Below are 20,992 nucleotides of genomic sequence, written 5' to 3'. Positions count from 1 at the left end.
GTTCTTTTTTTTTTTTTTTTTTTTTTTTTTTGAAATTGTTCCTGTTTTCTCTCTCTCTCTCTCTCTCTCTCTCTCTCTCTCTCTCTCTCTCTCATTGCCTGCCAGCCCTGTTGTTTGCAACAAGCAAGCCACAGCCTCGCAGGCTCCTCCCTTGTTACCGCGAACAAACGAGCTAGGCTCTTTGTTGGCGTGGCGGGACGCCTGAGCGTACACGGCTATAGCTCGGGTTTCTCTTCATTCACGCACAAATCTTTCGCCTTTTACTAAAGATTTCCGTGGAGGGGAACGTCAAAGAGTCAAAGTGATTTTTTGGAGCGCTCTGCCTCCGGGCGGGGCCGCAACAATCCGTATAACGAGAAAGTATAAACTTAGGGCGGGGTGGGAGTGGCTCGCTGGGTGTCTGGAAGAGGGGGGAAGGGCGGGTATGCCACGGAGGAGGCCTCCCTGCCTGCGAGGCCGGTGCCCGGTCCAGCGCCCATTTCAGGTTATCGCTTCTCGGCCTTTTGGCTAAGATCAAGTGTAGTATCTGTTCTTATCAGTTTAATATCTGATACGTCCTCTATACGAGGACTTCATATTAAATGGATTTTTAGAACAGGGAGGCGAAACAGGGGCTTGCCCCGTTCGCCCCACGCATCGACCTGGTATTGCAGTACCTCCAGGAACGGTGCACCTTCCTAAGCTTGTGTGAAAAAAAGAGTTTGTTGCTGTTTGGTATAATCAGCCTGTTTTATTTTAATGAATGAATGAATGTATTTATTTATTTGGTGTGTGTGTGTGTGTGTGTGTGTGTGTGTGTGTGTGTGTGTGTGTGTGTGTATATATATATATATATATATATATATATATATATATATATATATATATATGTATATATATTTATTGATTTGTCTGTCTGTCTGTCTGTCTGTCTGTCTGTCTGTCCATGTGAGGGAGCAGCCAAAATGAATAAATAAAACAAAGCAGCTCACTCCACTCCTTAAATAGGCAAGAATGAAGGGGTGAGTGGTCTCTGTCTGTCTGCCTGCAATTGTCAGCTGGTCACAAATGCAGTGAGAGCGGAGGCCACTCCCCTTTCGGCTGTTTGCAGTTTTCCCTCCGTTTTTGTTCTTTTTTTTTTTTTTTTTTTTTTTTTTTGAAATTGTTCCTGTTTTCTCTCTCTCTCTCTCTCTCTCTCTCTCTCTCTCTCTCTCTCTCTCATTGCCTGCCAGCCCTGTTGTTTGCAACAAGCAAGCCACAGCCTCGCAGGCTCCTCCCTTGTTACCGCGAACAAACGAGCTAGGCTCTTTGTTGGCGTGGCGGGACGCCTGAGCGTACACGGCTATAGCTCGGGTTTCTCTTCATTCACGCACAAATCTTTCGCCTTTTACTAAAGATTTCCGTGGAGGGGAACGTCAAAGAGTCAAAGTGATTTTTTGGAGCGCTCTGCCTCCGGGCGGGGCCGCAACAATCCGTATAACGAGAAAGTATAAACTTAGGGCGGGGTGGGAGTGGCTCGCTGGGTGTCTGGAAGAGGGGGGAAGGGCGGGTATGCCACGGAGGAGGCCTCCCTGCCTGCGAGGCCGGTGCCCGGTCCAGCGCCCATTTCAGGTTATCGCTTCTCGGCCTTTTGGCTAAGATCAAGTGTAGTATCTGTTCTTATCAGTTTAATATCTGATACGTCCTCTATACGAGGACTTCATATTAAATGGATTTTTAGAACAGGGAGGCGAAACAGGGGCTTGCCCCGTTCGCCCCACGCATCGACCTGGTATTGCAGTACCTCCAGGAACGGTGCACCTTCCTAAGCTTGTGTGAAAAAAAGAGTTTGTTGCTGTTTGGTATAATCAGCCTGTTTTATTTTAATGAATGAATGAATGTATTTATTTATTTGGTGTGTGTGTGTGTGTGTGTGTGTGTGTGTGTGTGTGTGTGTGTGTGTGTATATATATATATATATATATATATATATATATATATATATATATATATGTATATATATTTATTGATTTGTCTGTCTGTCTGTCTGTCTGTCTGTCTGTCTGTCCATGTGAGGGAGCAGCCAAAATGAATAAATAAAACAAAGCAGCTCACTCCACTCCTTAAATAGGCAAGAATGAAGGGGTGAGTGGTCTCTGTCTGTCTGCCTGCAATTGTCAGCTGGTCACAAATGCAGTGAGAGCGGAGGCCACTCCCCTTTCGGCTGTTTGCAGTTTTCCCTCCGTTTTTGTTCTTTTTTTTTTTTTTTTTTTTTTTTTTTGAAATTGTTCCTGTTTTCTCTCTCTCTCTCTCTCTCTCTCTCTCTCTCTCTCTCTCTCTCTCATTGCCTGCCAGCCCTGTTGTTTGCAACAAGCAAGCCACAGCCTCGCAGGCTCCTCCCTTGTTACCGCGAACAAACGAGCTAGGCTCTTTGTTGGCGTGGCGGGACGCCTGAGCGTACACGGCTATAGCTCGGGTTTCTCTTCATTCACGCACAAATCTTTCGCCTTTTACTAAAGATTTCCGTGGAGGGGAACGTCAAAGAGTCAAAGTGATTTTTTGGAGCGCTCTGCCTCCGGGCGGGGCCGCAACAATCCGTATAACGAGAAAGTATAAACTTAGGGCGGGGTGGGAGTGGCTCGCTGGGTGTCTGGAAGAGGGGGGAAGGGCGGGTATGCCACGGAGGAGGCCTCCCTGCCTGCGAGGCCGGTGCCCGGTCCAGCGCCCATTTCAGGTTATCGCTTCTCGGCCTTTTGGCTAAGATCAAGTGTAGTATCTGTTCTTATCAGTTTAATATCTGATACGTCCTCTATACGAGGACTTCATATTAAATGGATTTTTAGAACAGGGAGGCGAAACAGGGGCTTGCCCCGTTCGCCCCACGCATCGACCTGGTATTGCAGTACCTCCAGGAACGGTGCACCTTCCTAAGCTTGTGTGAAAAAAAGAGTTTGTTGCTGTTTGGTATAATCAGCCTGTTTTATTTTAATGAATGAATGAATGTATTTATTTATTTGGTGTGTGTGTGTGTGTGTGTGTGTGTGTGTGTGTGTGTGTGTGTGTGTGTGTATATATATATATATATATATATATATATATATATATATATATATATGTATATATATTTATTGATTTGTCTGTCTGTCTGTCTGTCTGTCTGTCTGTCTGTCCATGTGAGGGAGCAGCCAAAATGAATAAATAAAACAAAGCAGCTCACTCCACTCCTTAAATAGGCAAGAATGAAGGGGTGAGTGGTCTCTGTCTGTCTGCCTGCAATTGTCAGCTGGTCACAAATGCAGTGAGAGCGGAGGCCACTCCCCTTTCGGCTGTTTGCAGTTTTCCCTCCGTTTTTGTTCTTTTTTTTTTTTTTTTTTTTTTTTTTTGAAATTGTTCCTGTTTTCTCTCTCTCTCTCTCTCTCTCTCTCTCTCTCTCTCTCTCTCTCTCATTGCCTGCCAGCCCTGTTGTTTGCAACAAGCAAGCCACAGCCTCGCAGGCTCCTCCCTTGTTACCGCGAACAAACGAGCTAGGCTCTTTGTTGGCGTGGCGGGACGCCTGAGCGTACACGGCTATAGCTCGGGTTTCTCTTCATTCACGCACAAATCTTTCGCCTTTTACTAAAGATTTCCGTGGAGGGGAACGTCAAAGAGTCAAAGTGATTTTTTGGAGCGCTCTGCCTCCGGGCGGGGCCGCAACAATCCGTATAACGAGAAAGTATAAACTTAGGGCGGGGTGGGAGTGGCTCGCTGGGTGTCTGGAAGAGGGGGGAAGGGCGGGTATGCCACGGAGGAGGCCTCCCTGCCTGCGAGGCCGGTGCCCGGTCCAGCGCCCATTTCAGGTTATCGCTTCTCGGCCTTTTGGCTAAGATCAAGTGTAGTATCTGTTCTTATCAGTTTAATATCTGATACGTCCTCTATACGAGGACTTCATATTAAATGGATTTTTAGAACAGGGAGGCGAAACAGGGGCTTGCCCCGTTCGCCCCACGCATCGACCTGGTATTGCAGTACCTCCAGGAACGGTGCACCTTCCTAAGCTTGTGTGAAAAAAAGAGTTTGTTGCTGTTTGGTATAATCAGCCTGTTTTATTTTAATGAATGAATGAATGTATTTATTTATTTGGTGTGTGTGTGTGTGTGTGTGTGTGTGTGTGTGTGTGTGTGTGTGTGTGTGTGTGTATATATATATATATATATATATATATATATATATATATATATATATATATATGTATATATATTTATTGATTTGTCTGTCTGTCTGTCTGTCTGTCTGTCTGTCTGTCCATGTGAGGGAGCAGCCAAAATGAATAAATAAAACAAAGCAGCTCACTCCACTCCTTAAATAGGCAAGAATGAAGGGGTGAGTGGTCTCTGTCTGTCTGCCTGCAATTGTCAGCTGGTCACAAATGCAGTGAGAGCGGAGGCCACTCCCCTTTCGGCTGTTTGCAGTTTTCCCTCCGTTTTTGTTCTTTTTTTTTTTTTTTTTTTTTTTTTTTTGAAATTGTTCCTGTTTTCTCTCTCTCTCTCTCTCTCTCTCTCTCTCTCTCTCTCTCTCTCTCTCTCATTGCCTGCCAGCCCTGTTGTTTGCAACAAGCAAGCCACAGCCTCGCAGGCTCCTCCCTTGTTACCGCGAACAAACGAGCTAGGCTCTTTGTTGGCGTGGCGGGACGCCTGAGCGTAGCTATAGCTCGGGTTTCTCTTCATTCACGCACAAATCTTTCGCCTTTTACTAAAGATTTCCGTGGAGGGGAACGTCAAAGAGTCAAAGTGATTTTTTGGAGCGCTCTGCCTCCGGGCGGGGCCGCAACAAATCCGTATAACGAGAAAAGTATAAACTTAGGGCGGGGTGGGAGTGGCTCGCTGGGTGTCTGGAAGAGGGGGGAAGGGCGGGTATGCCACGGAGGAGGCCTCCCTGCCTGCGAGGCCGGTGCCCCGGTCCAGCGCCCATTTCAGGTTATCCGCTTCTCGGCCTTTTGGCTAAGATCAAGTGTAGTATCTGTTCTTATCAGTTTTAATATCTGATACGTCCTCTATACGAGGACTTCATATTAAATGGATTTTTAGAACAGGGAGGCGAAACAGGGGGCTTGCCCCGTTCGCCCCACGCATCGACCTGGTATTGCAGTACCCTCCAGGAACGGTGCACCTTCCTAAGCTTGTGTGAAAAAAAGAGTTTGTTGCTGTTTGGTATAATCAGCCTGTTTTATTTTAATGAATGAATGAATGTATTTATTTATTTGGTGTGTGTGTGTGTGTGTGTGTGTGTGTGTGTGTGTGTGTGTGTGTGTGTGTGTGTATATATATATATATATATATATATATATATATATATATATATATATATATGTATATATATTTATTGATTTGTCTGTCTGTCTGTCTGTCTGTCTGTCTGTCTGTCCATGTGAGGGAGCAGCCAAAATGAATAAATAAAACAAAGCAGCTCACTCCACTCCTTAAATAGGCAAGAATGAAGGGGTGAGTGGTCTCTGTCTGTCTGCCTGCAATTGTCAGCTGGTCACAAATGCAGTGAGAGCGGAGGCCACTCCCCTTTCGGCTGTTTGCAGTTTTCCCTCCGTTTTTGTTCTTTTTTTTTTTTTTTTTTTTTTTTTTTTGAAATTGTTCCCTGTTTTCTCTCTCTCTCTCTCTCTCTCTCCTCTCTCTCTCTCTCTCTCTCTCTCTCTCTCATTGCCTGCCAGCCCTGTTGTTTGCAACAAGCAAGCCACAGCCTCGCAGGCTCCTCCCTTGTTACCCGCGAACAAACGAGCTAGGCTCTTTGTTGGCGTGGCGGGACGCCTGAGCGTACACGGCTATAGCTCGGGTTTCTCTTCATTCACGCACAAATCTTTCGCCTTTTACTAAAGATTTCCGTGGAGGGGGAACGTCAAAGAGTCAAAGTGATTTTTTGGAGCGCTCTGCCTCCGGGCGGGGCCGCAACAATCCGTATAACGAGAAAGTATAAACTTAGGGCGGGGTGGGAGTGGCTCGCTGGGTGTCTGGAAGAGGGGGGAAGGGCGGGTATGCCACGGAGAGGCCTCCCTGCCTGCGAGGCCGGTGCCCGGTCCAGCGCCCATTTCAGGTTATCGCTTCTCGGCCTTTTGGCTAAGATCAAGTGTAGTATCTGTTCTTATCAGTTTAATATCTGATACGTCCTCTATACGAGGACTTCATATTAAATGGATTTTTAGAACAGGGAGGCGAAACAGGGGCTTGCCCCGTTCGCCCCACGCATCGACCTGGTATTGCAGTACCTCCAGGAACGGTGCACCTTCCTAAGCTTGTGTGAAAAAAAGAGTTTGTTGCTGTTTGGTATAATCAGCCTGTTTTATTTTAATGAATGAATGAATGTATTTATTTATTTGGTGTGTGTGTGTGTGTGTGTGTGTGTGTGTGTGTGTGTGTGTGTGTGTGTGTGTGTGTATATATATATATATATATATATATATATATATATATATATATATATATATATATGTATATATATTTATTGATTTGTCTGTCTGTCTGTCTGTCTGTCTGTCTGTCTGTCCATGTGAGGGAGCAGCCAAAATGAATAAATAAAACAAAGCAGCTCACTCCACTCCTTAAATAGGCAAGAATGAAGGGGTGAGTGGTCTCTGTCTGTCTGCCTGCAATTGTCAGCTGGTCACAAATGCAGTGAGAGCGGAGGCCACTCCCCTTTCGGCTGTTTGCAGTTTTCCCCCTCCGTTTTTGTTCTTTTTTTTTTTTTTTTTTTTTTTTTTTGAAATTGTTCCTGTTTTCTCTCTCTCCTCTCTCTCTCTCTCTTCTCTCTCTCTCTCTCTCTCTCTCTCATTGCCTGCCAGCCCTGTTGTTTGCAACAAGCAAGCCACAGCCTCGCAGGCTCCTCCCTTGTTACCGCGAACAAAACGAGCTAGGCTCTTTGTTGGCGTGGCGGGACGCCTGAGCGTACACGGCTATAGCCACGCACAAATCTTTCGCCTTTTACTAAAGATTTCCGTGGAGGGGAACGTCAAAGAGTCAAAGTGATTTTTTGGAGCGCTCTGCCTCCGGGCGGGGCCGCAACAATCCGTATAACGAGAAAGTATAAACTTAGGGCGGGGTGGGAGTGGCTCGCTGGGTGTCTGGAAGAGGGGGGAAGGGCGGGTATGCCACGGAGGAGGCCTCCCTGCCTGCGAGGCCGGTGCCCGGTCCAGCGCCCATTTCAGGTTATCGCTTCTCGGCCTTTTGGCTAAGATCAAGAGGACGAGACGGGGATCGACCTTTGGAGCTGTAGGCTTTGCTGAAAGCTACAAAGGAAAACTTCTCTACACGGTCAGTGTGGAAATCTTTAAAGTTCAAGAACAAGGTAAGTGAGTTTTTAGAACTGTTTTAGGAATTCCTTTTTTACAAGGTTTAACTAAAATTTGTTCTTAAACTGTGATCTTAGACTTGTTTTGAACTATTTTTACAACTTTTAGACTGGTTTTTAGCTATTTATTTGACTATTTATTTGACTATTTATTGGACTTTTTAGTAGTGAATTTTAGGGGTGGTGCCTCCAACATGTCGGCTGCCCGTGCCGGCACTAGGAGGCACCACAGTGTGCGCTTCTCCTTTTTACCAAGGACTGACGGACTAACTATACCCTCTAGACTCGACTTTTCTAGAAAATATGTGCAGGGAATTCTTGGGGCTAGCCCAATAGAGCTAAATTGTATCATAACACTCCCACAAAATAAAGGTTTTGATGTAAGTTTTTGCACAGCGGCTTTTCTGAATACGTATTGGATGAGGTTGCAAGAGGTAAAGGAACACTTTGAACTGTTTAAAATAGAAAAATTGACGGACTATACAAGAAAGACGGCGACGGTAAGAATGTTTAATGAGACAGTGAGCCCAGAGGATATTTGTGCTTGGCTTGGCAGATATTGCACTGTAACAGGGAATGCAGTAAAAATGGTGGACGAGGACGGTATATGGACGTGTTCTTGGCGGGTTCCTATACAGCAATGGGAAGATGTCAATGGATACATGGGGTTAAAAGCAGTGCCACAAACAATTGTATTGGGGGAAAACAGGGGTTATATTTTTTATCAGGGAATGCCCAAGGTTTGTAGGAGGTGCGGGGAGATGGGGCACTTAGCGGAGGCATGCTCCAAAGTTTTCTGTGGCAAATGCAGAGAAACCGGGCACACATTTGAGGCATGTCCCAATGGCAGAAAATGTAATTTGTGTGGAGCCGATAACCATCTCTTTAGAGACTGCCCACAATCGTTTGCTAACAAGCTTAAAACAACCAAGATGGCCGCCCAGCATGGTACACAAGGAGACAAGATGGCTGAGGAGAAGAAGAAGCAGGAAGGGGAGGAGCCAAGGGCGGAACCAGCAGGGAAAACCCCACCCCCTCCCCAGGCTCAGAAAAAATTGGACCAGGTAAGAGAGGGGCCGGCCATGCATAGACAGGAGGGAGGGGGAGGGGAACAGGAAAAAGGGGCGGGGCCAAGTAGTGGGGCAAAAAAGGACAAAATGGCGGAAAACAGCAAGGCAAAAAAGAAAATGGCTGACAAACAGAAAGAACCAGAGAAGGACCCAGAGGTAAGCCCACAATCTGAACAATGTGAAATAAGTATGGAAGAGGGAATTGGGGGGGGGGACAACTTTTTCTATTCACCCCCAACAACAGGAGAAATGAGCACACAAGGCTCAGAGGGGGAGCTAGACACCTGGCTCCCGAGTGCCCAGGTGGGAAAAAGGCCGGCGGAGTCTCCTTTGACAGACGAGACGGAGAAAAAGCAGAGAGCTGCAGCAGACGAGGACACCCCTCCATCAGAGAGGTCAGACCCTTGTTGGCCGGGTGGCTCACCAAACGAGGTCTCCTTCCTACATCTACCGGGGAGAGAGAGAACCTCCACCCCCACCCGAACAGAGGTAGAGTACACCCCAGTACTGGATTTTTTCCACCCCAGCAGGAAGAAAATGGAGGTGGTTTTAGGAATTGAGGAAGACGACTAGGTTTTTATGGATTTTATTGTTTTAAAAGGTATTATCCCTGTATGACCACGATGTTGGGTTTTTTCTTTCTTTTAAACGTGCTCATGTCTCTCACAATCGTCACCATAAATGTGAGAAGTGTGAAGGCACCCCTAAGAGCACAGAGTATTCTGTCATTTTTAGAAACAGTAAATGCAGATGTGGTTTTAATACAAGAATGTGCGATCCCATTTCGGAGATCTTACAGAGAGTGGGAGCAGCGTTGGGCTGCAGGTCCCTCCCTCTGGAGTGGATCGCACTACAACAAGGCTGATGGTGTTGCAATTTTAATTAAGAATCCTAGGATTGTGGTGAAGGGCTGCACCGTGGTGAGGGATGGGCGGGCCCTTTTAGCCAATTTGCATTTTTTAGGGAGGGATTTTAAGGTTTTAAATGTGTATGGTTTTAATGAAAAAGAAGAAAGGTATGAACTGTTTGGGGATTTGCAGCCCCACATGCTGGGGAGGGATCCATTGATAGTGGGCGGGGATTTTAACTGTGTTTTAACTGGGAAAGACAGAAAAAATGTGGGAGATGGTTTTAAATTAGATAAAACGTCTGGGAGGTTGACAAACCTGAAAGTGGATTTTAAATTAGTCGACTGTTACCGGACCATGCATCCACGGGAGGAGGGCTTCACCTGGTCAAGTGGTGATGGGTCCCGAGCCTCCCGCATAGACTACATCTTTACTCGTGACTGCCCGCCATTGGATGCTAGATTAACTCCTACCTTTTTTTCAGATCACGCCATGCTATCTTGCACCCTATCCTTTCCCACAAATGTGACGGCAGGGGGAGGGCTGTGGAAGCTGAACTGCTCCCTGTTGTTGGAAGAGGACGTAAGGGAAGACTACAGGGAGCAGTACAAGCTTTGGCAGTCCCTCCAAGACTTGTACAGCACACGAGCACAGTGGTGGGAGATGGTTAAGGGGAGGACCAAGACTTTTTTTAGAAGGGTGGGAAGTTTTAAAAAGAAAAAACAGGAAAGACGCATGTTGGGGCTGCAAAAACGGTTGCAGAGGTATTTTAATTTGGAAAACCATGGTCATGATTTTAAAGATGAGATAAAGCAAGTAAGAGAAGAAATGAGGCTTTTAATGGAGGAGAAAAGTAAAGCACATATTATGATGTGTAAAGAGCAGGAAATAGAAGAAGGAGAAAAATGTACACGATACTTTTTTAAGAAAACAATGGCACGGGGGGGAGGGATTACCGAATTAAAAGAAGAGAGCCAAACAATAAACACAAACCAAGGGATCATGGGGGTGGTGGAAAAATTTTATGAGGAATTATATGGGGAAAAACAGATACACACAGCTACAATGAACGAAGTGATACAGTTCCTGGAAAACACAATAAAAGACAATGAACTTTTAATTACAGATTTTACAAAAGACGAACTACAGAAGGTTTTAAAAGGTTTTAAAACAGGCAAATCCCCGGGAGAGGATGGGCTCCCCGTGGAGTTTTATAGAACCTTTTGGGACATTTTAGTAGGGGATCTTTTATGTGTGTTTACAGAATTTCAGACCACTGACGTTTTACCGGACAGTTTTAAGAAAGGGATAGTGACGTTATTATACAAAAAGGGGGACAAATCAGACATTAGAAATTGGAGACCCATTACACTTTTAAACGTCGACTGCAAGGTTTTTAGCAGACTTTTAGCAAGACGAATGTCAATGGTTTTAGAAGACGTGATCCACCCGGATCAAGTTTGTGCGGTGCCAGGGCGGCGGATCACGGACAACTTGATCCTGATCCGTGACTCCATCTGTTATGTGAGAGACAGAAACATTCGGTTATTAGCACTAAATTTAGATTTCGAAAAAGCTTTTGATCGGGTCTCACACCAGTACCTGTTTCAGGTACTGCAAAAGATGGGGTTCCCGGGGAGGTTTATAGCATGGGTGGGCCTGTTGTACAGCGACATCAATAGTAGAATTATGGTAAATGGGCACCTCTCCAAGGCGATTACTATTCGCTCAGGAGTACGGCAGGGTTGTCCCTTATCCCCGCTCCTGTTCGTCACATGTATGGAACCACTGGCGCAAATCTTGAGAAGGGACCAATGGATCAATGGACTGACTCTGCCAGGGGGACTGACGGTGACATGTTCCCTATACATGGACGACGTGACGGTCTTATGTACAGACATGGTGTCAGCCCAGAGAGCCCTGGAGGTGACAGAGTGGTTTGGGGGGGCCTCCGGGGCCAAACTAAACCGCAACAAGACAGAGGCACAGCTCTTCGGGCCATGGACTGACGTACGGACGGTTTTAGGGGTAAATTTTAAAGAGACAAACATCAAGATTTTAGGACTAAAATTTGACAAGACAGGGGGTGGGAGTGGAAATTGGACAGAGACATTAGGGAAAGTTAGACAGAGACTTGGACTATGGGGATTACGACAACTGACCCTGGAAGGAAAAATTTTAGTGATAAAAGCGGTGATCTTACCTTTGCTTTTATTACTGTGCTCTGTTTTTAGTCCCCCAAGGAGTTTTCTTTTAGGTTTGGATCGAGCGATCTTCTACTTCTTGTGGGGGTCCAAGTGGGAGCGCCTGAGAAGAGAGACAGTTAAGAAGAGACCTGAAAATGGAGGGAAGGGGCTCCCAGACCCCCACCTGTTTTTAGGCAGCAAGTTCACAGCAGCACACATAGCATATGCGACATCCCCATTCAGGACCAAGACGGCCATTATGGCCCGGTTCTGGATGGGGTCCTATCTGCAAACAATAGGCATTTTAAAACCAGATTTGAGAACACCAGTATCTTTTAAATTGCCACACGAATACCTTTTTATTAAGAAATTTTTAAAAAAGTATGAATTGGAAAAATGCACAACCCAAGACATCACTAATGCCAAAACTCTGGTCTCCCTTGTTCAGGACCGCGAGGAGGTGAGCAGAGTGGTGGGGATGACGACGGCGGAGGCTCGGAGAGTGTGGGCAAACGCGGCCCACCCGGCCCTCCGGAACAAACAGAAGGACCTTACCTGGATGGTGGCCCATGAAGTCCTCCCGGTCCGGGCGGTGATGCACTCCCGGGGCATGGGGGCAACGGCAGTGTGCCCACGGCCAGGCTGCGGCCAGCCTGAGACCGTGCGGCACGTCCTTTGGGAGTGCAGCGTGGCCAGGGACCTGTGGGCCGCGATCGGCCCCCTGGAATGCCCAAGCCTGCCAGCAGGGGAGGTCCACCCGCAAAGTTACCGGTTAGCGGTGAACGGGGTGGGCCAGGGTGTAGAAAAGTTACCATCCAAAGAATTCAAGGCACTCTGGCTCACCCTTACAAGCGTGACGGCCGCACTGTGGACCTCCCGCAACCTGCTGGTGGGGAAGCGCGTCACGGTGCCCCTCCACGCTATGATAAGGATGGTAACTACAACGCTGCAGGTGGCGCCGGGCGTCGCCATTTGGAGGAGGGGGCCGAGGTCACACGCAGGGAGGTCCCTGCCACCACCGACCGGGGCTCCCGCCGACGTTTCCTGAGGGGACACGGATGCCTGAAAGGAGACAGCGGGCACGGGGGAGGACTTCCTCTGGAGACGCACAGGAGGGGGCCTCGACGGAGGGCGGGAGGAGCTGCGGATGCACACGCCTCGCCTCCCGGCTGGGTTCATCTCTGCCTTCCTCTCTCCTTGTGGTTTTGGACGGGGGGGAGCAGGGTTTGCAATATATCTGAAAAGGACAATACACAAAGTAGTGAATTTGACGTTGAAAAGGTTTTATGATATTAAACTGTTTTGGAGTTTTAAGGGCATTTTAAAATGCTTTTGTAACAAAACCTTTTATGTACTATTTTAACAGATGCAAGGATGTGGCTTTTAAAAGAGAAAAAGATTGCAAAAATGGTTTTAAAAATGCATGACTATTGTGCCTTTTAACCATCCTTTTATCTAATGTGTATGCTGCTTTTTTAACATAAAAGTGACGTTGTATTTATTGATGTAAAGACTCAATAAACATTGTCAAAAAAAAAAAAAAAAAATCTGTTCTTATCAGTTTAATATCTGATACGTCCTCTATACGAGGACTTCATATTAAATGGATTTTTAGAACAGGGAGGCGAAACAGGGGCTTGCCCCGTTCGCCCCACGCATCGACCTGGTATTGCAGTACCTCCAGGAACGGTGCACCTTCCTAAGCTTGTGTGAAAAAAAGAGTTTGTTGCTGTTTGGTATAATCAGCCTGTTTTATTTTAATGAATGAATGAATGTATTTATTTATTTGGTGTGTGTGTGTGTGTGTGTGTGTGTGTGTGTGTGTGTGTGTGTGTGTGTGTATATATATATATATATATATATATATATATATATATATATATATATATGTATATATATTTATTGATTTGTCTGTCTGTCTGTCTGTCTGTCTGTCTGTCTGTCCATGTGAGGGAGCAGCCAAAATGAATAAATAAAACAAAGCAGCTCACTCCACTCCTTAAATAGGCAAGAATGAAGGGGTGAGTGGTCTCTGTCTGTCTGCCTGCAATTGTCAGCTGGTCACAAATGCAGTGAGAGCGGAGGCCACTCCCCTTTCGGCTGTTTGCAGTTTTCCCTCCGTTTTTGTTCTTTTTTTTTTTTTTTTTTTTTTTTTTTGAAATTGTTCCTGTTTTCTCTCTCTCTCTCTCTCTCTCTCTCTCTCTCTCTCTCTCTCTCTCATTGCCTGCCAGCCCTGTTGTTTGCAACAAGCAAGCCACAGCCTCGCAGGCTCCTCCCTTGTTACCGCGAACAAACGAGCTAGGCTCTTTGTTGGCGTGGCGGGACGCCTGAGCGTACACGGCTATAGCTCGGGTTTCTCTTCATTCACGCACAAATCTTTCGCCTTTTACTAAAGATTTCCGTGGAGGGGAACGTCAAAGAGTCAAAGTGATTTTTTGGAGCGCTCTGCCTCCGGGCGGGGCCGCAACAATCCGTATAACGAGAAAGTATAAACTTAGGGCGGGGTGGGAGTGGCTCGCTGGGTGTCTGGAAGAGGGGGGAAGGGCGGGTATGCCACGGAGGAGGCCTCCCTGCCTGCGAGGCCGGTGCCCGGTCCAGCGCCCATTTCAGGTTATCGCTTCTCGGCCTTTTGGCTAAGATCAAGTGTAGTATCTGTTCTTATCAGTTTAATATCTGATACGTCCTCTATACGAGGACTTCATATTAAATGGATTTTTAGAACAGGGAGGCGAAACAGGGGCTTGCCCCGTTCGCCCCACGCATCGACCTGGTATTGCAGTACCTCCAGGAACGGTGCACCTTCCTAAGCTTGTGTGAAAAAAAGAGTTTGTTGCTGTTTGGTATAATCAGCCTGTTTTATTTTAATGAATGAATGAATGTATTTATTTATTTGGTGTGTGTGTGTGTGTGTGTGTGTGTGTGTGTGTGTGTGTGTGTGTGTGTATATATATATATATATATATATATATATATATATATATATATATATATATGTATATATATTTATTGATTTGTCTGTCTGTCTGTCTGTCTGTCTGTCTGTCTGTCCATGTGAGGGAGCAGCCAAAATGAATAAATAAAACAAAGCAGCTCACTCCACTCCTTAAATAGGCAAGAATGAAGGGGTGAGTGGTCTCTGTCTGTCTGCCTGCAATTGTCAGCTGGTCACAAATGCAGTGAGAGCGGAGGCCACTCCCCTTTCGGCTGTTTGCAGTTTTCCCTCCGTTTTTGTTCTTTTTTTTTTTTTTTTTTTTTTTTTTTGAAATTGTTCCTGTTTTCTCTCTCTCTCTCTCTCTCTCTCTCTCTCTCTCTCTCTCTCTCTCTCTCTCATTGCCTGCCAGCCCTGTTGTTTGCAACAAGCAAGCCACAGCCTCGCAGGCTCCTCCCTTGTTACCGCGAACAAACGAGCTAGGCTCTTTGTTGGCGTGGCGGGACGCCTGAGCGTACACGGCTATAGCTCGGGTTTCTCTTCATTCACGCACAAATCTTTCGCCTTTTACTAAAGATTTCCGTGGAGGGGAACGTCAAAGAGTCAAAGTGATTTTTTGGAGCGCTCTGCCTCCGGGCGGGGCCGCAACAATCCGTATAACGAGAAAGTATAAACTTAGGGCGGGGTGGGAGTGGCTCGCTGGGTGTCTGGAAGAGGGGGGAAGGGCGGGTATGCCACGGAGGAGGCCTCCCTGCCTGCGAGGCCGGTGCCCGGTCCAGCGCCCATTTCAGGTTATCGCTTCTCGGCCTTTTGGCTAAGATCAAGTGTAGTATCTGTTCTTATCAGTTTAATATCTGATACGTCCTCTATACGAGGACTTCATATTAAATGGATTTTTAGAACAGGGAGGCGAAACAGGGGCTTGCCCCGTTCGCCCCACGCATCGACCTGGTATTGCAGTACCTCCAGGAACGGTGCACCTTCCTAAGCTTGTGTGAAAAAAAGAGTTTGTTGCTGTTTGGTATAATCAGCCTGTTTTATTTTAATGAATGAATGAATGTATTTATTTATTTGGTGTGTGTGTGTGTGTGTGTGTGTGTGTGTGTGTGTGTGTGTGTGTGTGTGTGTGTGTATATATATATATATATATATATATATATATATATATATATATATATATATATGTATATATATTTATTGATTTGTCTGTCTGTCTGTCTGTCTGTCTGTCTGTCTGTCCATGTGAGGGAGCAGCCAAAATGAATAAATAAAACAAAGCAGCTCACTCCACTCCTTAAATAGGCAAGAATGAAGGGGTGAGTGGTCTCTGTCTGTCTGCCTGCAATTGTCAGCTGGTCACAAATGCAGTGAGAGCGGAGGCCACTCCCCTTTCGGCTGTTTGCAGTTTTCCCTCCGTTTTTGTTCTTTTTTTTTTTTTTTTTTTTTTTTTTTGAAATTGTTCCTGTTTTCTCTCTCTCTCTCTCTCTCTCTCTCTCTCTCTCTCTCTCTCTCTCTCTCATTGCCTGCCAGCCCTGTTGTTTGCAACAAGCAAGCCACAGCCTCGCAGGCTCCTCCCTTGTTACCGCGAACAAACGAGCTAGGCTCTTTGTTGGCGTGGCGGGACGCCTGAGCGTACACGGCTATAGCTCGGGTTTCTCTTCATTCACGCACAAATCTTTCGCCTTTTACTAAAGATTTCCGTGGAGGGGAACGTCAAAGAGTCAAAGTGATTTTTTGGAGCGCTCTGCCTCCGGGCGGGGCCGCAACAATCCGTATAACGAGAAAGTATAAACTTAGGGCGGGGTGGGAGTGGCTCGCTGGGTGTCTGGAAGAGGGGGGAAGGGCGGGTATGCCACGGAGGAGGCCTCCCTGCCTGCGAGGCCGGTGCCCGGTCCAGCGCCCATTTCAGGTTATCGCTTCTCGGCCTTTTGGCTAAGATCAAAAGGCGGAGACTGGGATCGACTCTTGGGACGGACGGCGCTTCGGCGGCTGAAGATCCTGAGAGGGAAATTTCTTCTTTGCACAGCTCGTGTATCTACTGAAAAGAGATCAAACACAAGGTAAGTGAATTTTAGAACTTTGTTTAGGAAACTCTTTTATTGTAGGAGTTATCTTGAAATTGTTCTTAAAGTTTGCTTTTAGTCCTGGTTTGATCTATGTTATTATTTTTTTACATAGTATTTTAGCTATTTATTGGACTATCTTACTGACTGTTTTTAGGTAAAATTTAAAGTGTGGTGCCTCCAACATGTCGGCGGCTCGTGCCGGCATGAGGAGGCACCACAGTGTGCGCTTCTCCTTTTTACCCAGGAGTGATGGGATAACCGCACCATCTAGACTAGACTTCTCTAGGAAATACCTTCAAGGCATTTTGGGTGTTAGTCCCATTGAATTAAATTGCATAATAGCACTTCCCCAAAATAAAGGCTTTGATGTCAGCTTTAGCACAGCTGCTCTGTTGGGTACATACTGGGAGAGATTGAAAGAGCTAAAAGAACACTTTGAACTTTTTAAAGCTGAGAAATTGACTGATTATACAAAAAAAGATGTAATAGTGAGGATGTTTAACGAAATGGTGAGCCCAGAAGATATTGTGGCATGGTTAAAAAGATTCTGTACAGTAACAGGAAAGCCGGTGAAAGTGGTGGATGAAGACGGCATCTGGACGTGTTCCTGGCGCATCTCCATACAGCAATGGGAGGACGCACACGGACACATGGGTCTAAAGCATTTACCACAGACGATCGTACTAGGAGAGAATAGAGGGTACATTTTTTATCGGGGGATGCCTAAGGTGTGTAGGAAGTGTGGAGACTTGGGCCATCTAGCAGAGGCATGTTCTAAAATATTCTGTGGAAAGTGTAGGGAAATTGGGCATACCTTTGACAAGTGCCCAAATGGGAGGAAGTGCAACCTTTGCGGGGCGGAAAACCACCTTTTTAGAGACTGTCCTGATTCATTTGCAAACAAAGTGAAGGCAGCCAAAATGGCTGCCAATATGGCTGCCAATATGGCTGCCGACAAGGGAGCCAGCATGGGTGGGAATAGGGAAGGGAGAAGAAGGGCGGAGCCAGAAGATTCGGCGGGAAACAGACCACAGGCCACTCCCACTATGGGGGAAGAGGCAAATAACAGGGCACAGGGAAATGAAGCAGAGAATTCTGGGGAGCTGGTGAGGGAGGAAGTAGTGGTGGGGAGTAAAGAAAATAGGCCAGATGAAGAAAATGAGTAAGTAAACGTAGTGGGCTTTTGGGATTTTGATGAACTAAATAAATTGCCATTGTACGCAATAGTGGGGCAATGGGATTGTAACCCGAATTTGGATCCCAATTGCCGTTTAACTAAATTGCCGAATGGACACCTTTGTGATTTCCTTACTGACCACACTGGTAAGTCAATAGGGGCTTCGTGGACGCCTGTAGGGGCGCCCTCGCGCTGTCCGTGGACCACGCCCGATACCGGCCACTGATCCGAAGTCAGTTTTAAGTCGTGGCACGTGGCATAATGGGCAAGCTGGCAAGGGATCCCACTTCCAATTTATTCAATGTGTTGGCATGCTATTCAAATAGATTGCAAGTGGGAGGTTTCAACACACCTCCCCCAAACCCCACCCACATCCCATTTCTAGTTTATACCATGTGTTTGCTTGGTATTGAAATAGATTGCAATTGGGATGTTGGCCACCACCCACCCCAGGTGGGCGTGTACAAGTTCAGGAATTAAAGGTAGGGGCACAGGAAGAGAACCGAAGGTCGTAGGGGTCCGAAACTTGGTGGGGGGGTAGTGTGGGACCCCCTAAACAACATATTGAAGCCCCGCCCCCAAAAGTGGGCGTGGCCGGAAGTAGGTGTTCCCATGGTCCGATTGGCTCGAGACTTGATAGGGGAGTAGTGTGGGACCCCCTAAACAACATATTTAAGCCCCGCCCCCAAAAGTGGGCGTGGCCGGAAGTTGTAGTTCCCATGGGCCAATCGGCTCGAAACTTTGCAGGGTAGTTCTGTTAGGGACCACAAACAACATATTAAAAGCTCGTGTCCGTAGGTGGTCGGGAAGTCGAAAAACGAACCAGGAAGTGGAACAGGAAGTGACTTTCCCGAGGTCGTAGGGTCATGAAATTTCATAGGGGATGTCTGAGAGGGCTCCGGCACAACATACTGTAAGCCCGAGTCCGAACGCCAAGCGGAATTTTCACACCGCCCAACCAAATCCTTACTAACCCTTTCGCATCCCAATTCCAATTTATCTCACATAGTGCTCATAGATGGTTCGTGGACACAAATCCTATTCACCTAGTCCATTGAAAATAATTTTCAGGAATATTTTTTTCTGATTTTTTTACAAGGCTCTGGAAGGGCCTAGACATGCGGTTTTCGGATATGTGGTCGAGGGCCCCGGGACGAACCAGCATTCGACGCCCCGACTTCGAAGCTCCTCCCTAAACCCTGATTGGCCGCATCCCAATTCCAATTTATCTCACATAGTGCTCATAGATGGTTCGTGGACACAAATCCTATTCACCTAGTCCATTGAAAATAATTTTCAGGAATATTTTTTTCTGATTTTTTTACAAGGCTCTGGAAGGGCCTAGACATGCGGTTTTCGGATATGTGGTCGAGGGCCCCGGGACGAACCAGCATTCGACGCCCCGACTTCGAAGCTCCTCCCTAAACCCTGATTGGCCGCATCCCAATCCCAATCTATTTCCATTCATTTTTCGTGGACACATTGAAAAAGCAATTACCTGTTGGCATGCTTAAATAGATGGCAAGTGGGATGGTTAGACACACAATAGATTGCAATTGGGATGTTGGCCACCACCCACCCCAGGTGGGCGTGTACAAAGTTCAGAATTAGAGTTAAGAGCACAGGAAGAGAACCGAATATCGTAGGGGCCCGAAACTTGATAGGGGGGTAGTGTGGGACCCCTAAAACAACATATTGAAGCCCCGCCCCCAAAAAGTGGGCGTGGCCGGAAGTAGGTGTTCCCATAGGCCGATCGGCTTGAGACTTCATAGGGGAGTAGTGTGGGGCCCCTAAAACAACATATTTAAGCCCCGCCCCCAAAAGTGGGCGTGGCCGGAAGTAGGTGTTCCCATGGGCCAATCGGCTCGAAACTTTGCAGGGGAGTTATGTTAGGGACCCCAAACAACATACTAAAAGCTCGTGTCCGTAAGTGGGCGGGAAGTCAAAAAACGAACCAGGAAGTGGAACAGGAAGTGACTTTCCCGAGGTCGGAGGGTCATGAAATTTCATAAGGGATGTCTGAGAGGGCTTTGGAACAACATACTGTAAGCACGGAGCCCTAGGTCATACCGTTTGGGCGTGGCTAAGTTTTAAAGGTGTTTTTTTTCTAACACAGAACAGTCACAAGCATACATTTGGGGCCGCTGAAGGGCCAAAATTTGACGTAAAGGTCCCAAAATCGGTCGGGGTCATGTATGTTATGGCCTAAAAGAGGATCCCAAGGCCCAAGTCCGTAGCTCAAAGCGTTGGCGTATGGCAACAAAAAAGATAATGCACTGTAGGGAGAGGCCTAAAGTTTAAACGCATATTTTCATACATTTGGGGCCGCTGAGGGGCCAAAATTTAACCTAGGGGTCCCAAAATCGGTCGAGGTCATGTATGTTATGGCCTAAAAGAGGATCCCAAGGCCCAAGTCCGTAGCTCGAAGCGTTGGCGTATGGCAGCAAAAAAGATATTGCACTGTAGGGAGAGGCCTAAAGTTTAAACGCATATTTTCATACATTTGGGGCCGCTGAGGGGCCAAAATTTAACCTAGGGGTCCCAAAATCGGTCGAGGTCGTCTCTGTGATGGCCCGATGGAGGATCCCGAGTTGCAAGTCCGTAGCTCAAAGCGTTGGCGTATGGCAGCCTAAAAGATATTGCGCTGTAGTCGTAGGCCAAAAGGTCAAACAGAAATGTACATACATTTGGGGCCGCTGAGGGCCCAAAATTTAACCTAGGGGTCCCAAAATCAGTCCAGGTCGTCTCTGTGATGGCCCGATGCAGGATCCTGAGATACAGGTCTGTAGCTCGAAGCGTTGGCGTTTGGCAGCAGTCAACGTGTTGCTGTGTAGGCCTTTTTTAATAGGAGCAACACAGACACACTTGTGGCCCCTGAGAGTCTAAACCTGCACGTATCCACACGTGCCTGCAGAGTGTTATTAGACTCAACAAATTGAGAAAGATAGTGCATGCACAGAGCCATAAGTCATATGGTTTGGGTGTGGCTATCATTTGAATTTGCACTTTTAGGCAGAATCTCCTCTAACACTTAAAGCACAAGACCATGTGTGCGGGGCACCTGAAGGACCAAACCTGCACGTATCCACACGTGCCTGCAGAGTGTTATTAGACCCAACAAATTGATAAAGATAGTGCATGCACAGACTCATAGGTCATATGGTTTGGGTGTGGCTATCATTTGAATTTGCACTTTTAGGCAGAATCTCCTCTAACACTTAAAGCACAAGACCATGTGTGCGGGGCCCCTGAAGGACCAAACCTGCACGTATCCACACGTGCCTGCAGAATGTAATTAGACCCAACAAATTGATAAAGATAGTGCATGCACAGACTCATAGGTCATATGGTTTGGGTGTGGCTATCATTTGAATTTGCACTTTTAGGCAGAATCTCCTCTAACACTTAAAGCACAAGACCATGTGTGCG

At 46.7% G+C, this 20,992-nt stretch overlaps 18 non-coding genes and 1 pseudogene across 18 annotated transcripts; all 19 read left to right on the top strand.

Annotated features, from left to right (window-relative positions):
• The first annotated feature begins 218 nt into the window (after positions 1-218).
• On the top strand, positions 219-337 carry LOC143504975 (U5 spliceosomal RNA). The gene has a single exon (XR_013127684.1). It is a non-coding gene; the product is annotated as a U5 spliceosomal RNA (small nuclear RNA).
• A 150-nt stretch (positions 338-487) lies between these two features.
• LOC143505001 (U2 spliceosomal RNA) lies at positions 488-678 on the top strand. The gene has a single exon (XR_013127709.1). It is a non-coding gene; the product is annotated as a U2 spliceosomal RNA (small nuclear RNA).
• A 646-nt stretch (positions 679-1,324) lies between these two features.
• Positions 1,325-1,443, top strand: LOC143504974 (U5 spliceosomal RNA). Its single transcript, XR_013127683.1, has one exon. It is a non-coding gene; the product is annotated as a U5 spliceosomal RNA (small nuclear RNA).
• Positions 1,444-1,593: 150 nt separating this feature from the next.
• LOC143505000 (U2 spliceosomal RNA) lies at positions 1,594-1,784 on the top strand. The gene has a single exon (XR_013127708.1). It is a non-coding gene; the product is annotated as a U2 spliceosomal RNA (small nuclear RNA).
• Positions 1,785-2,426: 642 nt separating this feature from the next.
• On the top strand, positions 2,427-2,545 carry LOC143504973 (U5 spliceosomal RNA). The gene has a single exon (XR_013127682.1). It is a non-coding gene; the product is annotated as a U5 spliceosomal RNA (small nuclear RNA).
• A 150-nt stretch (positions 2,546-2,695) lies between these two features.
• Positions 2,696-2,886, top strand: LOC143504999 (U2 spliceosomal RNA). The gene has a single exon (XR_013127707.1). It is a non-coding gene; the product is annotated as a U2 spliceosomal RNA (small nuclear RNA).
• Positions 2,887-3,528: 642 nt separating this feature from the next.
• On the top strand, positions 3,529-3,647 carry LOC143504972 (U5 spliceosomal RNA). Its single transcript, XR_013127681.1, has one exon. It is a non-coding gene; the product is annotated as a U5 spliceosomal RNA (small nuclear RNA).
• A 150-nt stretch (positions 3,648-3,797) lies between these two features.
• On the top strand, positions 3,798-3,988 carry LOC143504998 (U2 spliceosomal RNA). Its single transcript, XR_013127706.1, has one exon. It is a non-coding gene; the product is annotated as a U2 spliceosomal RNA (small nuclear RNA).
• A 653-nt stretch (positions 3,989-4,641) lies between these two features.
• LOC143504971 (U5 spliceosomal RNA) lies at positions 4,642-4,760 on the top strand. Its single transcript, XR_013127680.1, has one exon. It is a non-coding gene; the product is annotated as a U5 spliceosomal RNA (small nuclear RNA).
• Positions 4,761-4,914: 154 nt separating this feature from the next.
• LOC143505010 (U2 spliceosomal RNA) lies at positions 4,915-5,108 on the top strand. Its single transcript, XR_013127717.1, has one exon. It is a non-coding gene; the product is annotated as a U2 spliceosomal RNA (small nuclear RNA).
• A 663-nt stretch (positions 5,109-5,771) lies between these two features.
• LOC143504983 (U5 spliceosomal RNA) lies at positions 5,772-5,890 on the top strand. Its single transcript, XR_013127692.1, has one exon. It is a non-coding gene; the product is annotated as a U5 spliceosomal RNA (small nuclear RNA).
• A 149-nt stretch (positions 5,891-6,039) lies between these two features.
• Positions 6,040-6,230, top strand: LOC143504996 (U2 spliceosomal RNA). The gene has a single exon (XR_013127704.1). It is a non-coding gene; the product is annotated as a U2 spliceosomal RNA (small nuclear RNA).
• Positions 6,231-6,884: 654 nt separating this feature from the next.
• LOC143504986 (U5 spliceosomal RNA) lies at positions 6,885-6,997 on the top strand. The gene has a single exon (XR_013127695.1). It is a non-coding gene; the product is annotated as a U5 spliceosomal RNA (small nuclear RNA).
• Positions 6,998-12,910: 5,913 nt separating this feature from the next.
• On the top strand, positions 12,911-13,091 carry LOC143505016 (U2 spliceosomal RNA; annotated as a pseudogene).
• A 644-nt stretch (positions 13,092-13,735) lies between these two features.
• Positions 13,736-13,854, top strand: LOC143505037 (U5 spliceosomal RNA). Its single transcript, XR_013127739.1, has one exon. It is a non-coding gene; the product is annotated as a U5 spliceosomal RNA (small nuclear RNA).
• A 150-nt stretch (positions 13,855-14,004) lies between these two features.
• On the top strand, positions 14,005-14,195 carry LOC143504995 (U2 spliceosomal RNA). Its single transcript, XR_013127703.1, has one exon. It is a non-coding gene; the product is annotated as a U2 spliceosomal RNA (small nuclear RNA).
• Positions 14,196-14,845: 650 nt separating this feature from the next.
• On the top strand, positions 14,846-14,964 carry LOC143505036 (U5 spliceosomal RNA). The gene has a single exon (XR_013127738.1). It is a non-coding gene; the product is annotated as a U5 spliceosomal RNA (small nuclear RNA).
• Positions 14,965-15,114: 150 nt separating this feature from the next.
• On the top strand, positions 15,115-15,305 carry LOC143504994 (U2 spliceosomal RNA). The gene has a single exon (XR_013127702.1). It is a non-coding gene; the product is annotated as a U2 spliceosomal RNA (small nuclear RNA).
• A 658-nt stretch (positions 15,306-15,963) lies between these two features.
• On the top strand, positions 15,964-16,082 carry LOC143505035 (U5 spliceosomal RNA). The gene has a single exon (XR_013127737.1). It is a non-coding gene; the product is annotated as a U5 spliceosomal RNA (small nuclear RNA).
• Positions 16,083-20,992: the final 4,910 nt, after the last annotated feature.

This window comes from Brachyhypopomus gauderio, unplaced genomic scaffold (genome assembly GCF_052324685.1).
Source record: "Brachyhypopomus gauderio isolate BG-103 unplaced genomic scaffold, BGAUD_0.2 sc357, whole genome shotgun sequence".
Lineage (NCBI taxonomy): Eukaryota > Metazoa > Chordata > Actinopteri > Gymnotiformes > Hypopomidae > Brachyhypopomus > Brachyhypopomus gauderio.
The sequence above is the reverse complement of the archived record's forward strand: the minus strand, read 5'-3'. Positions and strand labels throughout refer to the sequence as shown.